At 45.2% G+C, this 23988-nt stretch overlaps 1 long non-coding RNA gene across 1 annotated transcript in view; it reads right to left on the bottom strand.

Annotated features, from left to right (window-relative positions):
* Positions 1 to 1048: 1048 nt before the first annotated feature.
* The window catches only part of LOC146789348 (uncharacterized), a 61985-nt gene continuing 39045 nt past the window's right edge, over positions 1049 to 23988 (bottom strand). Inside the window, exon 3 of the long non-coding RNA XR_014969787.1 lies at positions 1049 to 1256. This is a non-coding gene — a long non-coding RNA (uncharacterized LOC146789348). The remainder of the gene's footprint in view (positions 1257 to 23988) is intronic.

The following is a 23988-nucleotide window of genomic DNA, read 5'->3' as shown; positions in this document are numbered from 1 at the left end:
ACTCTGCAAACGCACCTCTTGGTGCACTACTGGTTGGGGCATGAAGTCCCCTTGGCTGGTGTGGGTGCTAGGGGGCCAAGAATCCCTCCTGTTACCTCCAGTAAATCCCACACAGCAGGATTGCTGAGAGGTCATTGGTGGCTGACCCTCTTTGCCCAACACTCTGCAAATGCACCTCCTGGCACACTACTTGTTAGAGGAGGAAGTCGTCTTGGATGCTGAGTGTGCTTGAGGGCCAAGAACCCCTCATGTTATCTCCAGTAAGTTCCACACTGCAGGATTGGGGAGCTGGTTGGAGGCCCGGTCCCATTCTCCACCACTCTGCAAATGCACCTCCTAGCACATTATTGTTTGGGGTATAAAGCCCTCTTGGATGCTGAGGGTGCTTGGGGGTCAAGAATCCCTCCTGTTACTTCCAGTAAGTCCCACAAAGCGGGATTGCCAAGAGCTGGTCAGAGGCCCACCCCTGTTCTCCACCACTCTGCAAACACACCCAGTAGTTTAAAAACCATAGAGATTCACTTAATAAACCAAAGGTCATAGGGACAGTATAGTTAGGAAATAGAATTTAAAAAGCCCTAGAAATTAACTTTAAAAAAACAAAGGTTACAGGGATGTTATAATTAGGGAATAGAATTTAAAAAAACCTTAAATGGTCACTTAAAAAAAACAAAGGTCACAGGGATGTTATAGTTAGGTTCTGGTTTCACTCGTACAAAAATCACTTACGCCCCCGCAATGCACTGCTCGTGACCTCACATATTACATCACTCATGACATGGTCAGTGACATTACTGATTACATCACTCATGACATCTCAAATGACAAAAGCATTTACTTCTCCAGTGAAGTCTTTAGAAGGAGGATTGAGAGCCAGTGGTGCTTTGCTTTTACACAATGGCTCAAGCTTCATCGTTCATCCAAGATGAGTGTCCACAACCTGTTGAGGATGAGGAGGATGACACATCACCATGCAGAAAAGAAAGTGATGTGTGGAAGCACTTTATTATACCTTCTGGGAAAAAGAAGGTAACAGAAAAATATGCGCAGTGCAATATTTGTGGCAAGCAGTTATCTAGAGGTACTGCAAATAAATATTTACATGGGACAAGTTCCATGAGAAAGCACCTACAAACAATTCATGAAAGGGTCTACAACCAAATGATGTGAGAGAAACCAGGTGCAGCTGGACAGTCGACCTCTACAGCAGCCTTTTCAGAACCACCATCAGCTGCAGTCATTACAATACCAGCTGCCTGAAAAGAATTGAGTGACATCGTTATTCACTGCATGAAGTGCCACATGTTTGTTGCTGTTAAAATGTCTTCTGTGGGGGCATTCTTGGATACAGTGAAGAAGCACCGCTTATTATTTTACATTATAGGTTTGTCACTGTATGATTTACACTGTCTGGGTGTGTTCTTGGATGCATTAGAGTTAGGTTAGGTGTGTCAGTGTCTGTATTGGTGTATGCCTGGGTATATCAAAGTCTGCTTTGGTGTATGCCTGGTTGTGTCAGTGTATGTGTCAGCATATACCTGGGTGTCGTATTGGATGTATTAGTGTTTGGATCAGTGTGTTAGTATCTGCATTGCTGTAAATCTGGGTGTGTCAGTGTCTGCATTGATAGGTCCCTTGGTGTGTCATTGTGAGCATCAGTGTGTTGCTGGGTGTGCTATTGGATGCATTGGTGATTGGCTGGGTGCATCAGTGTCTGCATTGCTGTATGCATGGATGTGCCAGTGTCTGCAATGGTTAGTCTCTGGGTGTCTTGGTTTGTGTGTCAGTGTGTGCCAGGGTGTGTTATTAGATGCATTAGTGTATGGCTGGGTGTGTCAGTGTCTGCATTGCTGTATGACTGGGTGTGTCAGTGTATGCATTGTAAATCTCTGGGTGTGTCACTGTTGGATCAGTGTGTGCCTGGGTGTGTCAGTATTTGCGTCAGTGTGTGCCTCAGTGTGTTAGTGTATGCAGTAGTGTGTGCCTGGGTGTGTTAGAATATGCCTCAGTGTGAGCCTGGATATGCCAGTGTATGCATCAGTGTGTGCCAGTGTGTGTTATTGGATGCATTACTGTTTGTCTGGATATGTCTGCATCTGCATTGCTGTATGCCTTGGTGTGTCAGTGTCTGTATTCGTATGTCACTGAGTGAGTCTGTATATGCATCAGTGTGTGCCTGAGTGTGTCAGTGTATAAGTCAGTGTGTGCCTGGATGTGTTATTGTATGCATTAGTGTGTACCTAGATGTTAGGCATCTGTGTGTGCCTGGGTATTTTAGTGTATGCATGAATGTGTTAGTGTATACGTGAGTCTGTACCTGGGTGTGTTAGGGTATGCATCAGTATGTGCCTGTGTGTGTTAGCATATGCATCAATATGAGCTTGGATATGTCATTGTATGTATCAGTGTGTGCCTGGATGTGTTAGTGGATGCATTACTGTTTTGCTGGGTGTGTCTGTGTCTGCATTGCTATATGCCTGGGTATGTCAATGTCTGCAATGTTATCTCCCTGGATCTGTCAGTGTGTGCATCAATGTGTGCCTGTTTTATTGGATGCATTAGTGTTTGGCTGGGTGTGTCAGTGACTGAATTGCTGTATGCTTGGGTGTATTAGTGTCTGCATTTGTAAGTCTCTGGATGTGTCAGTGTGTGTGTGTGTCAGTGTGTGCTTGGGTATGTTATTGGATGCATTAGTGTTTGGGTGGGTGTCAGTGCCTGCATGCTGTATGACTGGGTGTGTAAGTGTCTGCATTGGTAAGCCTCTGGGTGTCTCAGTGTGTGCTTCGGTGTGTAATTGGATGCATTAGTGTTTGGCTGGCTGTGTCAGAGTCTGCATTGCTGTATGCCTGGGTATATGAGCGTCTGCATTGGTAAGTGCCTGGGTTTGTCAGGGTGTGTCAGGGTTTACCTGGGTGTGTCACAGTGTGTTATTGAATGCATTAGCGTTTGGCTGAATGTGTCAGTACCTGTATCGATGTGTGTCTAAGTGTGTCAGTGGCTGCATTAGTGTGAGCCTCTGTGTGTGAGTACCTCTATTTGTGTGTAGCTGGGTGTGTGAGTTGCTGTACTGATGTGTGCCTAGGTATGTTAGCAACTGTAGCAATCTGTGCTTGGGTGTGCATCCTCAACATCTTAAGTTATAGAAAACACTGAAAGAACGAATTTGTAAAGTACAATACTCCAATAGATGGTGACATTGATCTGTATAAAAATTGAAAAAACTGAAACATTTATTAGTTTTACAATTAATAGAATTTCAAGAGTAACTTACAATTTCAACAATGCATAAAGACACAATTCAAAGAAATAACTAGACATTTCTAACACTGTAAAGGTATGTATGAATGAAAACACTGGATCAAACACTGTTGGCTATGAAGAATAAAAGCCCAAAAAAAGGCTTATTGATAAAAGTTACTTTTGCTAAATTTTCAAAGGTGAATGGAAGTGTATGTCTACTACTAAGCCTTTCTTTAATGAAGAAAGTTACTTACAGGAGAATGAATGAGTGTATGCAGTTGAAACAAATAGCCAATATTATGAAGTAAATGACATTAGTCCCATTGCAAAAGATGAGATGGTTCCTAGAAATGTAGAGGAAGAGATAGGTAAAGAGGTACAAGTAAGGCGTAGATATGCTTCTGTGTATAAATGGGAGTGCAGTAGTATTTTTAGTATTTATCAGGAATACATTGATACAGTAGGACCCCACTAATGTACTTTACAGTGCTGCTGTCTATTACTTTACCTCTACAAATATTGGGGCAAATGACCACTGCTATTGTCATTATGTTGAGCTTAAGTGCATATTGTAACATTTAGGAACACCAACTTGGTTTCTAACCCTGAACTGGGCAGAATATCCATGGCATCATTTACATTACTTTATGAGAGAAGCAAGCTCTAACATTAAAGGAAGCATCCACTGAGCTTCAGAAAGGGCTTAAAGTTGGAATTGCGTATTTACCTTTAGATGTTAAATGCAATATTGAAGCTGGCAGTGTTGAAGAGATGTGGAAGAACTGTTTAGTATTTTAGCGAATGGTGTGCCCACAAAAACAAAAAAATCTGGATGGAACTAGTGGATGTAAATAAGGTGAAGAAGGCTACATTATATCTTAAAGACAATAACATGTACTATAAAGATATAGATGTTGACTAATAAGGAAGTTACATGGAGGAAGAAATGTTGCCTTCAAGTGGACAGTTTCATAAAGAAATATATGAGCATTACAATATCTATCCACTACATTCAAAAGAAGTTATTGGAGATACCATTGAACTGCATCAGATGAAACAAGCTAAAAGAACTCCAATGAGTGTCTGGAGAAGAGTTTGGAGGCTCAATATTTTCCTCAACTTTTTCAGACTGGAGTAGTTGGGCGGGCTGTTGACAACCCTGTGCAAATCACTGCCACAGAGTACAGGTCAACAAGATTATATTCTGAGGACCCTAGATTTCATATTCCGTGTGTATTCCATCTGTTGTTTAAAACAAGTTGCTTCTCAGTTCTTTTTGGAAATAAAGAAAAGGTATACAACTGCTAGAAACACCTTTTTAAAAAACATCAGTACTTTTAACAAACATTTCAAAAGTACCCCACGAAATACTCCCACCAGTAGTCACAGTTTCTGACTAACCCTGCAATTCAATCTGCACTCCTCTAAGGTTAATTCATATTTACTGACAAGGTCCTCCTTTACAGTGGAATACTGCAACCTCTCCTTCTTCTTCTCTAGAGCCAGGACGGTTGTCCCTCCCATCACCACGAATATGACTCCAAAGTCACTGCTACAATTTTTCTCAGAGATGCTCTGTACCTCTAGAGCTACTTTTTATGCCAGCAATAGCCTGTCTATATCAACCCCTCCTTAAAGTCAGGCACCAAGTCTCTGAATATATGAACTATTTCTTCTCTACTGGAAACAGTAGTGGTGCTCACACGATTTTTGCTAGAATATAACAGCTTTTTAGCCTTCAAGTGCAGCTCTAGCCAGCAAGACCCTTTTCTCCTCCACGGCTCTCTTGGCCTCAGCTTTTCTCTCCTCTGCCCCAGCTTGGCCAGCTGAAATCTCAGGTCACACTCAACCTGTCTGTCCTTGAGGTCCTCAGGTGACTGGGTTTGGGAGGAGACAGCACTTCCTGCACCGTATCCAATAGAGAAGATTCTCTCTGGGGAATCCCCTCTCTCCTCTGGAGACTTTACCCACTCATTTCTCCACTCCTCTCCCTCCTTCTGAAACCCACTACCCTGTGGGGCTGTGATTCCGAGGTCAACTACAATCAGGGTTCTCCCTTTTCAAGAGTGCTGAAGTAGTCCTCTTCAAACTCTTCTAGTGGTACAGGTTGCATTCTGCAGATGTCTCCTCAGGCTCTAAGGGTGAACTCGTAGTCAAACAGGGACCCACACACGATTAAAAGGGTGTGTGAATGGTCTTCTGGGTGTGTGAGTGAATGTGGCAGTCACTGTCTGGCTATATGAGTGTTGGGTACATAACTGCTTTTGTGAGAGTTTAACTGGGCCTGTAACTGCCTCCCTGACCATGTGAGCTTGTAAAACGTACGAACTATGAAATTACATACTATAAGCAAACACCCACCTCTAATTTCAAATGCATTCATTCATACTTGCATAATAAAAATAATACACATGCAGTATAGCAATTACTCTTTCTACTTTCATGCACACTGTCTTTTTAGTTAATATTCTCATCTAAGCACGCTTCTATTTTCCCTTCTAGTATATTGTATAGAAGAAACACATTTTCTTTCACCATACATACACTCCCTATTTTTTCCTTTCTATACTTTTATATACTACAACCTAATTGACATACCTGTAAAAACTGTTTATTGTTCTCTCAGTTTTTTCTGTCTGGTAACATTGGTTTTCATTCCAAATCTCCATGCACAACTCCTGCAAAACAACTCCTCTCTCCGTAGAAAAGCAGCTAAAATTGCTACCCCTTACCATGTCCTCTTACTTATGCTGCTCTAGTTAACAAATCATAGGCTTCCTTTTATCTATCTTTTTTGTTATACTACTTCTAAATGGTCAGTATTTCTTTAACCCTTTCGATATTTTCTGCGAAGAAACCCAATTTGGTTGGGCTTTTTCATGAATCCGCGGATCCACCATGACAGTCAGTGCGGCCTCTCTGTGTAACTTCACGGTGAGATTCACAGATTTACACAGGAGCTGCGCTGGGTCTGGCTACGGCTTCACAGATCTTACGAGTGACAAAAAAAATACAAATCTGCCATTTTACTACCCATTAAACATGCTTTCATCTAATTTATACCATCCACAAGGGGTCAGGAAAGCTCTTACCTAACTCCTTTAATTAGTATGTAAGCAACAGTTCAGCCACAAGGACCATTTCTTGAGATATAAAATGACGCACGCAGCTTTTCTGTGAAAGTGCAGTCAGCCAATCAGAACCCTGCTTAGGAGAGTGGAGTCATGGATTTCCCGCGTGTGGATCCACGGAGGATCTGCATCCCAAGATATACAAATTTGGCTTTCAGTTCATTTCTCTAAAACTACTGAATGGATTTACACCAAATAACAAAAAGCACTCTTTATGGACTAAGAGCTAGCTTTCTGACAAATGTGGTGTAATTCCATTCAGCGGTTCGAGCTGTAGTCATGTTTAAAATCCCTATGAGAAATTGCATGGGGAAAATGAGCTTTGGGAACCCCCTTTTTCTCGGCTCCCACTTGACGGATCAGATTTCAACACAGCAGCTGAAGTGAGTGGCAAACTGGTATTAAAAACTTTGCAAGGCTTCGTCAAACAGCGCCAGAGTTACTGGTCAAACAAAACATGCTTTTCCTGTGGAAACTAGGTCCTAACTATAACTACCTTCTGGCAACTAGATATATATTCACTGAAAACAACTATTTGAGATGACATCTGTGATGTCATCAGTGATATCACTGACCATGTCATTAGTGATGTGAGGTTATAAGCAGTGCATTGCGAGTTATCACTATAACGGCTGAATTTCACTGGTTATGTATGACTGAAGCCAGAGCCTAACTATAACGTCCCTGTAACCTTTGGTTTTTCAGTTAATTGCTAAGGTTTTTTATATTCCATTTTCTAACCATAATGTCCTTGTAACCTTTGTTTTTCAGTGCATTTCTAAGGCTTGTGAAATGCTAGTTCCTAGCTATAATGTCCCTGTAACCCTTGTCTTTTTCACTGAATTTCTATGGTTTTTAAACTTGTAGTCATGTTTGCAGAGTGTTGGAGACAGGGGGCATGGCCCCTGAAGACCTCTTAGCAATCCTGCTGTGTGGGACGTACTGGTGGTAACAGGAGGGATAGTTGGCCCCCAAAGACATCCTTGGTGAGAGGTTGTTGGAGGCCACACACCCTTTCTCCACCACTCTGTAAATGCGCCTCCTGGTGCACTACTTTTTTTTGCATATTTATATAGCGCGAACTCGACACGAAGGTATTGGAGCGTCTTACATAGCACTGTATTTACATTACACATTCAGGCACGGGGAGATTAAGTGAATTACCCAGAATCAGAGGACATGGACGTGACCTTGAGGCTCGAACCCCTGGTTTCCTGCACCAGAGGCGGTGCCTTCTCCACCACTCTGCAAACGTGCTTCCTGGTGCACTGCTGGTTGGGGGAGGAATTCCCCTTGGCTCTTGAGGGTCCTTGGGGGCCAACTACTTCTCCTGTTACCTCCAGTAAGACTTACATAGCTGGATTGCTGAGAGGGCATCAGAGAAAATGCCCCCTTTCTCCACCACTCTGCAAATGTGCCTCCTGGCGCACTACTGGTTGAGGGAGGAAGTCCACTTTAGTCCTGGGGCACGCAGGAATAAAGTGGAATTCACTCCCCTACCTGTAGTGTGCCAGGAGGCGCATTTGCAGAGTGGTGGAGAAAGGGGGCATGGCATCCAAAGACCTCCAAGCAATCCCCCTGTGTGGGATTTCCTGGAGGTAACAGTCTGGCTTGTTGGTCCCCAAGGAGCCTCTGGAGCCAACTAGCAGCATGCCATGAGTCGCATTTGCAGAGCGGTGGAATAAGGGGGCGGGGCCTCCAGCGAGTTGCCGGGCTTTTATTTACTTTTCTCTTCTTATAGGGAAGATGGCTGCATAGCCCCCCTTTCCTGTGCCAATTTTGGCACCAAGTACCCAATCCCCAGGGCTCGGGCTTTCTTTAAAAAAAACATTTTATTATAAAGGGAGGGGGGCTGCATGGCCTCCCTCCTGGGCCTTCTTTTGACTCAGGGACCCCACCCCCAGGGCCTGCCCCTTTTTTATTTATGTTTTTACAGGGAGGGGGGCCCGGCCTCTACTGTGGGTGCCAACCTAGCTTGGCTGAAGAAGGGTGACATACCCTGAAACCGGTCCCAGGATGCTCGTTTCCGGTCCAAGGAGGACCTGGCCTGGCAGTTTGTTCTGGACTGTTCCCATGGGGCACAGGGTCAGGACTGATTTGCATATGGCTGGGTCCAAACTGGGGTGGCGTAGTGGGCAAAAGAACGATGGATTTAACCCAGATCTTTTGACTGGGGGAGAATGTTTGCATTGTCAGCATTCCGTCCATCATTTGTTTGCTGTAACACTTTTCACCCTAAGTGGGATGGGTATACCCAGACGAGGGCCCATTGCTCACTGTGCCACTGGATTCATCATTTGTTTGCTGTAACACTAGTCCCACCCAGGGCACCCACTCTCATCTGTTCGGGACCACGGTGGAGCTTCAAGGGCCCCCCGCGGGCTCTGCCGGCTCCCCTCTTCCTGCAGAAGCCGGCATTGCTTTTGGGCAAATGGAGATACTAAACACGCAGCTCCATCTGTCCAAAAGCAATTATGCTCTGCATCGAGTAAGCAAGACCATTTTACATGCTCTAGCTTACTTGAAGCACAACAAAGTAAGTTAAGGTTTGAAGGGAGCACTAATTTTCCTGCTAAGCCATAGCAAACAGCAATGTCCAGGTTGTGGTTACCCAGGGACATTGCATGAACTAGTCCTCGGGGTGGGGGTCCTCAGGGCCATCATTGGCTCCAGGAGGGAGGCCGCGCAACCCCCTCCTTTCTTTCTATTTGCCCCAGGGAGGTGGTGTCCCTGGGGCTGCGGGGGGCCATGCACCCCCATATTATTTGTAAATAAAGCCCAGGGGAGGTGGTGGTCCGTGCCTCCCCGCATTATTTCTGATTAAAGTCCTGGGGGTTGGTGGTCTCCAGGGGCTACGGGTGGGCTGCCCATCCCCACATTATCTTCAAGTACAGCCCCGGGGACGTGGCGGTCCTTGGAGCTGGGGGGTCCGAGAAGCCCCCATTTATAAAATTATAGGCTCCTGGTAGGTGGTGGTCTATGGGGCAGCGGAAGGCCGTAAGGTCCTCCCCTGCATTTTTATAGAAAGAAGCCCTGGGGAGGTGGTGGGCCACTGGGCATTAGTAAGCCCCAGGAGGGGGGCTCATGCGCACCTCCGCTATATGTGAAAAATGCCCCCGGGACTTCACCTACTCGTCAGACGATAATGAATGCAGCGCCTATAATTTTTTTTATTTTGGCCGATCCATGTATGCCATTGAAAATAATTAACAAAATGCTTTTTTTGGCCCACGGGGTCCCACCCCCAAGAGGCATGGGGTGTTAGGGTGTTTCAACACTGCCCTCTTTTCGCGGATCTTTTGTGTCTCTATATATACAGCTGAACATTTCTTTGAATAACTCCAAAACTATTGAACACATTTATACCAAATCACTAAAAGGAACTTCCTTCGACTAACATCTACCTTCCTGCCAAATTTGGTGTAAATCCGTTGAGCAGTTTGGGCTGTAGCCCTGTCTAAAGATTCTATGGAATTAACAAAGAGAAAACTTGCTTTTAAGCCCCTCCTGGTTCTCGGCCCCCACTTGATGGATCACCCTAAAACTTTCAAAATAGCAGCTGAAGTGAGAGTCATATCAGTTCTGAAAATTTCATGATGATTTGTTAAACAGCGGCAAAGTTATTGGCAAATCAAAAAATGCTCTTCCTATGGAAACTAGTTGCTAACTATAACAACCTACTGGTGACCGCCAGAACTTCATTTTGAATCGACCTCTGGGTGGGCCAGGTCCCGGGGGCATGTCTATAGTATGTAAGAGGGGGCTCACAGGGCCCCCCTCCTAGAAGCATTAAGCTCCAGGGGCTGCCACCTCCTCGGGGTATATTGTTTAATTTATGCTGGGGTTCCTCTGGGAAACCCACATGCCCTGTGGACCGCCACCTCCCCAGGACAAATGTTATATTGTTATGGGGGACTGCACCCCCACAGCCCTGGGGACTGCCACCTACCTGTGTCTAAATGAAATATTAATGCTGGGGGCTGCGACCTCCCCAACAGCCTCAGGGACCACACCTCCCCGGAGCAAATAATAATGATTAATGTGGGGAGTTAAATGGCCCCCCGCTGCCCCAGGGACCACCACCACCTCCCTGGGGCTAAATCAAACAATGGAGGGGGGCCTTGTGGCCTCCCTCATGGAACCATTGATGCCCTAGAGACTGCCACCCCCCAGGGCCGACACCAGTAATGTCCCGGGGTGGCCACCCCCGGGAAATTGCAGTTTGGTATGGTTTGCTATGACTTGGCAGGAGCCCCGCTCCCACCAAGCCACACTTAGCTCTGCTCTGCTTTGAGAGCATGAAAAAGGCTCTCACTCAAAGCAGAGCAGAATTGCTTTTGGACAGAGGGAGCTACATGTTTAGCAGCTCCCTAAGTCCAAAAGCAAGGGTATCCTGCAGGACACAGGGAGCCAACAGGGACCGCGGGGCCTTCAGGCTCCTCTCGCAGTCCCCAACAAAAATGACTGGGTGCCATGGGTGGGACCAGGGCACTCAGGGTAGAGGCCAGGCCCCGGGGCTGAAATTGGCCCCTTCTCATGTTTTTATAAAAATAAATAAAGGGCAGGCCATGGACTCTGAGGGACTAAAATGGCCCAGAGACGGGGGCAATGGCCCCTCTCCCTTAATTTAAAAACATTTTTAAAGGAAAAAGCCAGGCCCCGGGGGTTGGGGTTTCCCGGGCATAATCGGCCAGGCAAGGGGGCTGTGCAGACCCCCTCTCCATTTTAAAAGTACCTAGCCCTGGGAGATGGGGTCCCAGGTGCCAAAATCCACCCAGTGAAGGGGGGCTCCCTTCCCTTATAATAAAAAAAAAGAAAAAAAGTTACCAGCATGATGCTGGAGACTTCGTCCTCTTTCTGCACCACTCTGCAATCGCGCCTCGTGGTGTGCTTCTATTGGGTGGATGAAGTCCCCCTGACTGCTGACAACCCTTCCTGTTACCTCCAGTAAGTCCCTGTTAAAAACGGGGGTCTCTAGTTGGCAGAGGTAGGTACCTTTGTCCAAATAGGGACCCTTGTTTCTAGTCAGGGTAAGGGATATACACTTCTAAAATAACCCCTGCTCACACCCTTGGTAGCTTGGCGCAAGCAGACAGGCTTATCTCAGAGTCAGTGTGTAAAGCATTTGTGAACACATACAGTAATACAGTGAAAACACTACAAATGGACACCACAACAGTTTAGAAAAATAAGTAATCTTTATCTAAACCAAACAAAACCCAAAATGACAAAAAAAATAATACTGTAAAAAGATATGGCTTTCATATGTCACAAATATTTCAGTTCAAAGCAAATTGCAGATGTGACACTTTTCTCACAACGTACCTTGGATGCGTCAGAAAATGGCCACAGGGAAGGTAATGCGTCGGTTCCTTCCTCTGGGGGCGGTGATGCGTTGGTTCCTTACTGGAGAGGAGGTTATAGGTCGGTTTCTTACTGCATGGGGAGGTGATGCGTCGGTTTCTTACTGCGTCCCCCAAAGATGCAGTAAACTTGGCGCCGCAATGCGATGATCCAGAACAATGGAGGAACTCTTGCAGCTGCACAGCAGGCCTTTTGTCGAAATCAGGGCGGTGATCTTGGACTTCGAAGCTCAGTGCACTTGATGTGGTGTGCAGCGATTTCTCGAACCGCGGGCCGGCACTGCGATGATTTTCTTGGCGATGAGTCGTCAACAGGTACGAACAGGTACGAATGTGTCACGCTTGTCGCTGTTGCATGGATTTTCCATCTCCCGGCGGAAAATAGTCTATAGAGGTCCAAAACAACAGCAGGCACCTCTTTGCCGTTCAGAACTACCAGCAAGGAAGTTCAGGGGAGCTGGTGGTGAAGTCTTCAGAACACGAGGCAAGCTCAATTTCAAGCCCTTGGAGATCTTCTTCAAGCAGGGGACACAGCAAACAGCAAAGTCCTTTCTCCTTTCCTTGGCAGCAAGCTGCCACTGCAGGCCAACCCCAGACAGCAAACCGGACAGGCAAAGTGTTCCTCCTCAGCTTCTCCGGCTCTTCCCCTTGGCAAAGTTTCCTCTTGATTCCCAGAAGTGATCTAAAAGTCTGGGGTCTGAGCCTCTCTTTTTATACACAAAAATCCTTTGTTCTCTGAGGGCAGAGAGTGTCTGTACACAGCCAATACCAGTTATGTTCTCACTGGTGCAACTTCCTGGCAGGAGGTGGAGACAGCATCGTTGATTGCAGACCAGGCCCATTCAGGTGAAAGGAAATCTCCTCTCCCTACTCTAAATGAAGCCCAGATCTATTCAGCCCAACCCTGACTCATCAGGCTCCCTGGAGCCACTGCTCCTTCCCAGCCCCTGCCATCCAAAAGCCAGACATGCAATACACAAACCTAGCAGAGGCACACTGGGTGGTTAAGCAAGAAAATACCTACTTTCTAAAAGTGGTATTTTCAAACACAGAATGTAAAAATCACCCTCATTAAAAGATGCATTTTAACATTCTCAGAGTTCAGGCATTTTAAACTTTATTTTCCTACCTTGTTCCCAGGGGTAGTTATGTTCATAAGATGTTATAAACAAACTCCCCATTTTGTCCTATGGTAACAGGTAGCCTTGCAATAGTGAATAAAGAAAATTTGCGGTAATTCACTTTCAGGACATGCCACACACATCAGAGCATGTCCTACCTTTCACATACAATGCACCCTGCCCACAGGGGTACCTTGGCCCTACCTTAGGGGTGACTAACATGCAAGACAAGGGAAGGTTAGGGACTGGCAAGTAGGGGTGAGCGGAATTTGCGAAATTCACTTTCGCAAATTATCGCGAAAATGTTAAAAATCTCCGCAAACACGAGGAAATATTGCGAAGATGCCGAAGTTTTTTTCCCGCCCGTTCGTGGTATTTTCTGCGTGGTCGCGGCTCGCCAACTTACCCATGCGGTTGCTCGCGGGCGCGGCCATCTTATTTTCACTTGTCTCGCGGTGCATGATCGCGAGAAGAAAGACGTGATCGCGCGACGAATGACGTTACTGCGGGCGCGAACTGTCGCGAGACAGCGCAAATGGCTACCAACAATCCAACATCTCGTGGAGAACACAACCGGACCGGGAAAACTTGTCGGTAAATGTGGGGATTCAGGTAAGGCGATCGCGCACACGCGAGAATGTATTATTTTACAGCGCGAGCAAGCAAAAAAATTCCGGTAAAATGTGGATTGCGGAAATTTTGACATTTTCTCGCTCTCCGCGGAACGCGAAAATGTCAAATTATCGCAATTTCCGCAAGCGGAACGGAATTTTAGCCCAGGCCTACTGGCAAGTGTGTGCACTTGCCAATTCAACATGGCAGTACCAGACTGCACACAGGCTCTGCAATGGCAGGCCAGAGTTACATTTTACAGGCTGCTTCTGTGGGTGGCACAATCAGTGCTGCAGCCCACTAGCAGCATTTGATTTACAGGCCCTGGGCACACACAGTGCACTGTACTTGGGTCTGAGTCGTAAATCAAATATGCCAATCATGGAATCACTAATCCATAAAAACAATTTACAAAGGGAGCACTTGCACTTTGGCACTGAGCAGCAGTGGCAGAGTGCCCAAAGCATCTAGACCAGCAAAACTGAGTTCAACAAACAGTAAAAACACAGGAGGCAAAAGCAAAATATGCAGGAGAGACCTACGTCAATGGTGCCAAATTTAACAATCCCACACAGTGGGATTGCTGAGAAGTGTTCAGAGGCCATGCCCCCTTTTTCCACCACTCTGCAAATGTGCTTCTCGGTGCCCTACTGGTGGGGGGCTGAAGTCCCCTGACTGCTGAGGGTCCTTTGCAGCCTACAAGACCTCCTGTTACCTGCAGTAAGTCCCACAGAGCTTGATTGCTGAGAGGACTTTGGAGGCCATGCCCCTTTCTCCACCACTCTGCAAATGCAACTCTTGGCGCACTGCTGGTTGGGAGATGAAGTCCTCTTGGAATCTGGATCCTTGGGGGCCCAAAAGCCCTCCTGTTATCTCCAGTAAGTCTGACACAGCAGGATTTCTGAGAGATGGTCGGAGGTCCCACCCCCTTTGTTCACCAGTGTGGAAACGTGAGTACTATTTACCATAGAAATTCACTTACAAAACCAAAGTTACAGCGATTTTATGGTTAAGAAATAGATTTTGAAAAACCTTAGAAATGTAGATAAAAAAACAAAGGTTACAGGGTCGTTATAGTTAGCAAATAGAATATAAAAAAACGTTGAAATTCACTGGAAAAACAAAGGTTACATTGACATTATGGTTAGGCTCAGAGTTCACTCATAAAAACCAGGGAATTCAGCTGTGATAATTACCTGAGCTAACTATAACTTACGCCCCACACTGCTTATGACCTCATGACATTTTTCAGTGAATTTCTCCCTGTAACCTTTGGTTTTGTTCAGTGAATTTCTATGGTTTTGAAAAGCTAATTCCTATCTACAACGTCCCTGTAACATTTGTTTTTTTCAGTTAATTTCTAAGGTTTTTTAATTCTATTTCTTAATTGTAACATCAATTTTTTTTTAAGTGAGCATCTAAGATTTTCAGATTTTCTTTCTATTATTGTATATTGTATATTATATTTATATTATATACCACTAATTTTTTGATTTGGTATGCGTTTCTTAGAAAGTACATTGATACTGTTTTCAAGTTTAACATTTTTTTGAGTAAGCATTACATTGTCGCATTTACTGTGAAGAATATGTGATCAGCAAATGTATTGCACATACTGAAAAATAAACTTAAAGACATTTTTTAAATAAGGTTTAACTGTAAGTATTTCGTAAAATATTGTTTTAACTTTTCTTTCTGTGGTCATTTGAGGAGAAAAGCACCTCGCAAAAATATTTCATATTCGCGACTACTGACGTTGTGGTGGTGACGTCGGTTGTCGCAAAGAGCGTGTGTTTTATACCATGTAAAACATATATAGACATATTCTACAGTATATTTAACAGTAGATCTTTAACAGTGTACTTTTCAAACTCATAATTTTGTAGTGAGTTTCCAGAAAAATCGTCTTCAAACACTAGTTTTCGTTTTCGCAATGACCACGGAAGTCGCGATGACAACGGTAATTGTGGATACCGTGTGTTTTTAAACAACTCTAAAACATATATACAGAGGTATTGTGAACAAGTTTTAGTATAGCTGTTCACAATTATAGTATTGAAAGTTCTGCTTTTCTTTCCATTTTTAAAGAAAACTACTTTAAACTTGTATTTGGAATTTCTGATTCTGCACGGTAACTGAATATTTCGGTCACTGCGAATATCACATGACTGGGAAAGCAAGGAATATCATTGGAGAATATACTTTTCAGCAAAATCAATAGAAAGTACACACCTACTCCTCCTTCTTGAATTTTCTTTCATGGAACTTTATTCTGAGCCGGTGGAGCAATCTTGCTGTGGAAAGTTTGTGCCCTTTTTTTCATTAAAAATGGCAACACAGGAAGGAGATGAGGGTCAGCAGCAACAACAACGGACCAGGATGTGGAGGAAGTGGAGACGGAAGATTTAGCAGAAGAGGAGCTTCTACAAAAGGGAGCCAGTGTAGCTTCTGGGAAATCTAAAACTGCTGCAAAACTAGTGCAATGCACAGTCTGTGACAAGAGGGATGAACAGAAAATAATCATGTGGGATGATGTCCATGTTATATAATCTTAAAACCTATCATAGAAAATGTCTCCAACTGGTGATCAAGCAGAGGGAAGCTGGAAGACCATCTACATCAGTGGCAGCTGCAACAATTCCTAACCAGAAAGTCCCTTCAGAGGTGCAAACTACTAAAACAGATATGGCTCCAGAGTTTTCAAGAATGGCTACGTACTGCATGGACTGTAGTGGTGCTGTAAATGCTGGTGAGCAGAGTGTTACAGCTATTCACAATGCTACAAAACATCATACATGCTAATTTTTTTCCCCTTTTATATTTTATGTACATTTTTCAGTGCACGTTTTTTGAATTCCTCCTGCCCCAGTTGCCATTTTTGTTATTATAAAAAATAGGAGAATTTGTTTAAACTTTACAAAAGCACACCAAAAAAAATCAAAAACATTAAAAGGTTCCTGTTGGAACTGCCTTTTACAGTTAAAAAAGATGAAGTATGTATATATTTTGGAATGAGTGTATGACCGTGTATGGATGATTGAATGAGTGCATAACTGCTGCATGGATGTTACAATGAGTGCAACAGTGGTGCCTGAGTGATTGGATGAGTGCATGGGTAGTGCCTGGGTAATTGGACGAGTGCAAGCGTACTGCCTGGGTGACAGGGTGAGTGCATGGATAGTGCTTGGGGAGTAACTGTAAAGACGAGGGGTCCCCTGAAACTAGTAAGAAGTACACCTAGGCAGGGAAATACATGCTGTGAAGTTCCTAAGGCTACTTCATGCAAAATCTAAACAAATTTATATAAATGAAAGTAGTGACACTAGGGATAGAAAAATACAAAATTATTTATTACAATATATATTTTTTATAGACTTTTTTTACATATAGGTCACAGAACCAAGGCTGTAATACATTCTAACTATAATCACTCATCCAAACACTCATACTTCGTACTCTGACTATTATTGTTATATGTATGATAGAATGTCAGCATCCTGAATTCATTAGATGTCTGACGCACATAAAATGAATGATTAGGACACTAAATCTCATAGATTTCTGTAATTGAATGGCGTTCCCAAGATGTCTCAACGCGCGTTTCGGCAGTGAACAGCCTTCCTCAGGAGAGCCACCTTCAATATACTTCTTATAAATCAAAGATGACCAAAGATCTAACCAGGTTAGGCACTAAAATCACTGGTTGCCATGTCTTGGATATACAGTCCCCTACAGTGTGCACAGTGCGATGATAAATACTCAAGGCAGGTCCCAAAGGTGTGTTAACTTTCAGAGATATGGGTACTGATCGTATCTTTTGAGTAGATGCAAGAAACAAATAAATAGGAGGACTGCTGATCCCTATGACCGCAGGAATATAGAAAGATTTAAAAACAAGATGAATCTCATAATAAGTGTGAAAGGTTCACCGGATGCGGGGTGATTTAAAAACGATGATGTAATTGTGTACTACAAACGATCAAGGATCTAAGAGCGATCATCCAAGCTTCTCCACTCCTGTAGCCCATCAAAGCGGATCTGCCAGTGCCAAGTGCTTGGGAAGTGCATGCACAGTGCCTTGTGTAGGAGAGTAGGATCTGCCTCTTATGGTTACCCCCACTTTTTGTTGGTGTTTCACTGTTTTTCGACTTTAGTCTGGCTGGGACCCTGCTATTCAGGGCCCCAGCCTAGCTGCTTCCTCTCTAAATTGATTGTGTGTACTTTAGGTACACTCCAGATTGGATTCTGGGGTACCCTTGTGAGTCCCTGGTAAATGGTATACTATGTACCCAGGGCATAGGTATCCCCAGAGGCCTACCAGGGGCTGAAGCATGTATTATGCCACCCCTGGAAATCCCTCCAAAATGACACCACAGGTATGCTACTGCAGCCTGGGTATGGTGGTGCATGCACCCCTTACTGAGGTATAGGTTCATTTTACCTCACCTATCACTGCACATAGTAACCTATCAGTCACCCCTATGGCAGGCCTTATCAATCCTGAAGGCAGGGTGCTTGGTTATAGGTGAGAGGGTTCCCAGGCATGAGCTGAGCCCCTCTGCAGCCTTCAGAATCTCTTCTCCGGGGTTGTCAGTGGTGCAGCCTGAACATATACTCTGAAGTGCATTATATCTAAAACGGTTAATGCTAACTTTGGATGGGCTGCACGGAAACATGTCGTGTTTGGTGTCATACACCTTGGAATCATACCCCCACATCAATTCCTGATGAGAGAATATGATCCCACCCTTCTAGAGGGAGAGGCATGGCAGTACTGGTATACCCAGTAGAAACTTAACAGAGCCCTGGCATCACAAAATAGATGCTGCAGCCACAGACACGGGTCTGGCCTCCTGCTGCTGCCCGAAACTTCAGCAGGGGAAGCCTGGACAATAGGTTTCCTGTCACAGGGAGGTGTAACCACCTCACAGACGGGATGTTGTGTATTGGGGTTGGTTGTGGGCCCTCTCAGAGTGCTTTGAAGTCCTGCACTGGGGGCACATTTGGTGTCCCTGTGAATAGTCTAGCTCAAACCGGTTCAGGGGCTTCCAGCCCCTGCTCTGGCGTGAAACTGGACAGAGAAAATGGGTGTAGCCACCCCTCTTTCCAAACCCTCCCATAGGTGGGTCCCCAGAGCTAGTCCAACCCCTTCCTTAGGTATAAGTAAGGAACCTCTGTAACCAGAACTTTAGATATCCCTGGACAAAACTCTGAAGCTGAATCCTGGAACTTCAACGCTCTACTAAAGATTAGAGGACTGAAGAAATCTCCCTTGGGGTCAAAGAGTGACTCCCCTGCTTGGCAGGCACCAATGAAGCATTTTGCCAGTCTGCATCTCTGAAGCTCCCGCTGGACTCCAAAGTATTTGCTTCCCAGGAAGAGGATTTCCAGACATCTCAGAGGCCGACCCGAGTCCCCAGCAAAGCTGAGACCCACAGCCCTTGTGAGTAGCGTGCAACTGGAACTCCTGGTCACCGGGCACTTTTGCAAGTGCATTAACTTCTCGACGTTTCTTGAAGTTGTGCTTGGGGTTACTTGTAGCCCCCACCTCAAGCAAAAAATCCACTGAAGATTGTCAGCCTAGTCACCCCGAGTGACCCATGGGCTGCCATTTTGTGTTTCCTCTTAATGCTCCTTTGCGATCCCTGTTCCGTCAACTGGTGGATCCCTGAGGGGGTAACTTTGATTTTCTTTGGGCTTCTCTGATTGCTCCAGATGTGCCCTAACTCTCAACCAAGTGATAAGTCCCTCAGACCTTGCTGGTCTGCACCGAAGCATCTTTCTCCTTTCTGCATGGGTTGCTGTTGCCAAGGCTGGTTGTCTCCAATCCGGGCACCGATACTGCAGCACTTGACATCCTTTATGGGACAGCTCAAATCCGGCTCCTGATTGTCCTCGACACCTCCTGGTCCTCGTAGCTGAAGAGTCAAGCTTCACCTTCTTCACCTTCTTCACCTGACATCGGTGGGCATCTGCCTATCGCCTTCCTGGTCACTGGCTAGTGACCCAGACTCTCTCCCCTCTGCTTTCAGGTTCTTCTCATTTGTGATCCAGGCTTGGATCTCTTCGGACACTTTGCATCTTCCCGGCAGCAGCACTTATTCGCCAGCTCCCATTGAAATCAACGACCCGACATCATTTGACATCTATGCACCCGACTTCCCTGGGTGAGGTAACACGATAACTCCGGTGCTCCCGTGGGTGTTGACCCTAGAACTTCCTAAGTCCCAAAGGGTTTGGTCCTGACTCAATTCTAAGTGTCCCTAATCTTTAAAAATCTAACCACGACTTTCCCCATAGAAGCTAATGGGAGCTCGTGGCTGTATTCTCACACTGCACACGCCCCCCGAGGGTACCCTGTGTCACTACCTTGGGTGGTTCCTTGGGGTCCCAGCGATTCTACAGGCTCTAGGCCTTGTGTCTAGTTAAGTCGTGGTTCTTATACCACTATCTTAGTATATGGTTTGACTTGCCCCTAGGGCCTGAAGTGTATTTGTGCTTATTACTATCCTATTTGAAGTGTAACTTATGTGTTTTGACCTCTAGCCTCATAAAGAGTCCAGGAGGGTGTGTTTAGAAATAAATACATATATTTTATATATATACCTGGTGTGGTTGTCTTTCATTTAGGCACGCAAGAGATTATAGACTGGTAAAACAAGCTGCTTTACATTCCTTCAAGACTTAGCTTTGAGGTTCCGTGAGAATCGTAATGACATTTTGGGTTTGTTCGAATATGGACGAGTTTGGTATTTACGAACCGCAAATGATGAGTTTAGTGGGTGTACGCGTTTTCGCTATGCTACTATGTATGGTTCGTCTCATTCGTGGGTGTGTCCATCTGAACCCTCGGGTTCCATTTTAGATACGGCATCCATTTTGTCTCTTGCCCTCAAGTAGCCAGCGAACGGACACTGTCCGCTTCGTGACCCTGGGATTCCCAAACCTTTGCGGAGGACACGTGTTCCTTTGAGGGTGTCGTTATGATGAGGGGGTTGACACTGCAAGGGCAGATGGCTCCGCTCGAGGCTCATCTTGCCGTGCTAGTCTATTGTTTCAGTCGTGCATGCATTAGGCACGAATCCTTTGATCCTGCAATCATGCTTCCGATATTGCTCCCTACACTCTTTTCCAATCTGTTGTTCATTCTTGTTTTTCCTTTGCACCTGTTTCTGTCCCTTCTCCTAATTCGTTTACAGTCAGAATGGAATGTGCTTAATGTGGGGATAACGTGCTTTCACAGTTGGGAACCGGCAATGCTGCTGTAATTATGTTCCGGGTTTCTGAAAACATGAATGCGACCCTTTTTGAAGTTTACTGTGGGAACTGAGTTGTAACCTTTTGTTCGCCATGTTGTTCAATGACGAAAATGTGTATAAAAGGAGCGATCCACTTTTGCAATTTGAAGCAGTCTCCCAGAACCTACACGTTGTGTACTTCTTGCGATTTCTGTATCCCTGCAGTAAATAATACTGATCTTTGACGCCGCAGGAAGTGTCCCGTGTCTCTGTGTTTTGTACGCTGGAACAGGTAACCCACGAAGGTTTCAGGTGTTGTCCCCTGGCACCGCTGGGCCTTAGAATAGCCCAGTCCTTCAGTTGGCGCCCAACGTGGGGCGACATCAGCGGTACCGGTCCAAAGCCCGACGATCGTGAGGAACTTCGTGTGAAATCTCCGAGGGAAGGTGCACCCCGCTTCATCGATCCAGTTGTCGAAATAAGTGGTCCGAAGATTTTTCCCGCGAAGATTCCCGCCTCCTGACGGCTGCGACGGACTGATGCCCTGACTGTCGACCTGTTTTGGCGCCTGGCGTAGTCCTTTGTACGGCAAGACAATAGACAGGCCTTCCTGGTGACGCCATTGCTCTTTCAGTTAATTATTTGTGGGTCGCTCCCAGAGTCCATGGTTTTGTAGTTCCTTTTTGGGACGGTTACTTTGTATTTTTGTAACTTGGTTAAACTTGGTTGTTTGCATGGTTCCATTGCATTTGTGGTTCTTAGTGGTTGGGTTTTATTTGACAATTGCAATCGCCAAAAACCGAGGGTCTTGCATTTTTTTTTGCGAGGACATCGTAATTCGATAGCCCTTGAAGTTTGTAAACTCGGTTAGTGTGCACGATGCCTTGCCGTAGTACTTTGTTTGGTTTCCTTAAATGTTGCAGCACGGATTCCCGGCTGGAGGATTCATGTCCGATACCTCCAGTTGGAACTCCAATTTATGAGCTCTATAGTCGCCACGGAGTAGGTCCTATTGTATATAATGAATATTGGATTCGTTACACTAAAAATGATGGTGTTCTTAGTTGGCCACCACATGGTAGTTTCGAAACTGCAATATTAGATAATCTTGAAGCTAAATTGTTTAAAAAGAAGGCTAGGCCGGCCATGTTTGATTCCTTTCGGTTATGGCGTAAAGAGGCCAAGCAGAAAGAAATCAAACAGATTAAGAAAAATAAGAGAGAAGGTATTATTACGGTAATGCGAAATGCAGAACAGTATCAGCGAGACAAAGACGAGAAGGAACAGGAAGTTTTTGCTAGACTGCATCATATGGCGGTGGATAAATGTTATCCGGTTCTACCGTCTAGTTCTGATAGGAAGGGAGAAGAAGCGGTAGAGGATCCATTATTGTCTTATCTATTGAAATCACCACCTCCCTATGCACAGGATACTATGGTTCCTGTGATTCCTCCTGTTCCTCAACCTGTTTTTCTGGCAGCTGCTGGTCAGCCTGTCGTTCCTCCTGTTCTTCCGAATCCCCTTGTGCCCCAAATTGTCCCTACTACTTTATCCGCTCTTCTTCCTACTGCTCCTTTGCCTGTACCTCATCAGCCTATTGTTACTACTACTCCTGCTATCTCGACTACTGCTACTGTTTCTACGTTTACTCCTAATGTTGTTGCTCCTGTACTTCTTTCTTCTTCCCCTTCTGTTCGTAGTCGTATACCTAATGCTGTTGCTAATCTCTATTCTCCACTTTTTGGACCAATACTTGGGTCCGATCTTTCTGATGTCTCTCAGAGGCGCAGTCAAATTCCTGGTGGTAGAGAATGTGAGACGTTAGTGAAAATGACGCGTAAATGGATTAGGCATCCTGCTAAGTACACTTCGCGTATAGTTTTCGATATGTTTTCTCAGTTTAATGAGCCCAGACAAAGATTCGTGTTCGAGGAAATGTGTAAATCCTTGAGAGAAGAGTGGGATAATGATGAGGTAGACAATGTACCGCCCGAGATGACTGAACTTCAGAATCAGTTTTCGAATGGTATGATTGTGGGTGGTAATGTCCGACGTGCTTTAGAGCGTCTGTTATCTTTTCGATCTACAGTACAACCTCGAGCATTGTTTAAGGACGAAACTGATGAGTGGATGGCACAACCTGGTCAGCATCCTATGCGAGAAGTTCCCCCAGTGTGGATGCCAGGTGATCCTGCTGCTAATCCTGTTATTCCACCACACTTTCAGAGAGTTTGGATACACCTCCCATGGAAGCGATCGGAAGTTTTGCAGGTGAAGCAAACTTTGCCTGACCCCCGCAAAAATCCGGCAGGTTATTATAAGGAGTTATCCCAATTAGTGGTTGCTACTGTTATGAACCTCGCCGATATCGACATGTTGTTTGGTAATGTAGTACCTCAACCGATTTGGGCAAAAATCCGTCAAGAGAATCACGCAGCGGAGTTAGGCGGTGATTGGGCTGCTCTTGCGGCGGCCGACGGACGACAAGTTGGTGGTTCTAAACCTGAACAGATCATTGAGAATCTGCCCCAGAGGATAATTACACTTATGAAGACGCTTATGCCAGCAATAAGAGTTAACTGGGATAAACTGTCTGCGTGCAAACAAAAGAAGAGCGAGAGTGTCTCCGATTTCTTTACGAGATTTGAGGAGGCATTCATCGATCACAGTGGTCAGGATATGAGCACTGAGGGAGGTCAGCGACTGTTTGTTGATAAATTTGCATCAAATTTGTTGCCTGAACTAAGCAACAAATTGAAGAATTCTGAAAGTTCGTGGGCCGTTTCTACCACTGCTCAAATATTAGCCACGGCCCAATACTACGAAAATAGAGAGAAAGAAGAAAGCGAACGTGCAGATAAGAAAACGAAGGATCTTAAAAGTAAGGTCTTATTGCAGCAAGCGTATCCTCCGCGCTTGAATCAAAATGACTCGCAACAGCAAAATCGATTACAATCACAGTTTTCTAGGTCGCAGTCGCGTACTGACTCCTCTACACCACGATCTATCCTGGGGTATAATCAATGCGCATATTGTAGGGGGGAGGGCCATCTGAAGTTTAATTGTCCAGTTCTGCGTGACCGAAACAATGGTGTTTCGGCTCGAGGAGGTCGTAGTGGTCCTCAACAAGCATCACGTAGTAGAGGTCGCGGTGTTATTCAGAATCAGAATGAGCGTTTTGCCACTTCATCAGACTCGCAAAATTGCTTTGATCGGCGCGATTCATCGTCTGGTAGATCTGCACAGTATCATGTGGACGACTAATATGTCGAGCATGATGTTG

Source organism: Triturus cristatus, chromosome 10 (assembly GCF_964204655.1).
Source record: "Triturus cristatus chromosome 10, aTriCri1.1, whole genome shotgun sequence".
NCBI lineage: Eukaryota > Metazoa > Chordata > Amphibia > Caudata > Salamandridae > Triturus > Triturus cristatus.
Note: the sequence above shows the minus strand (reverse complement) of the source record. Positions and strands in the feature narration are given on the sequence as shown.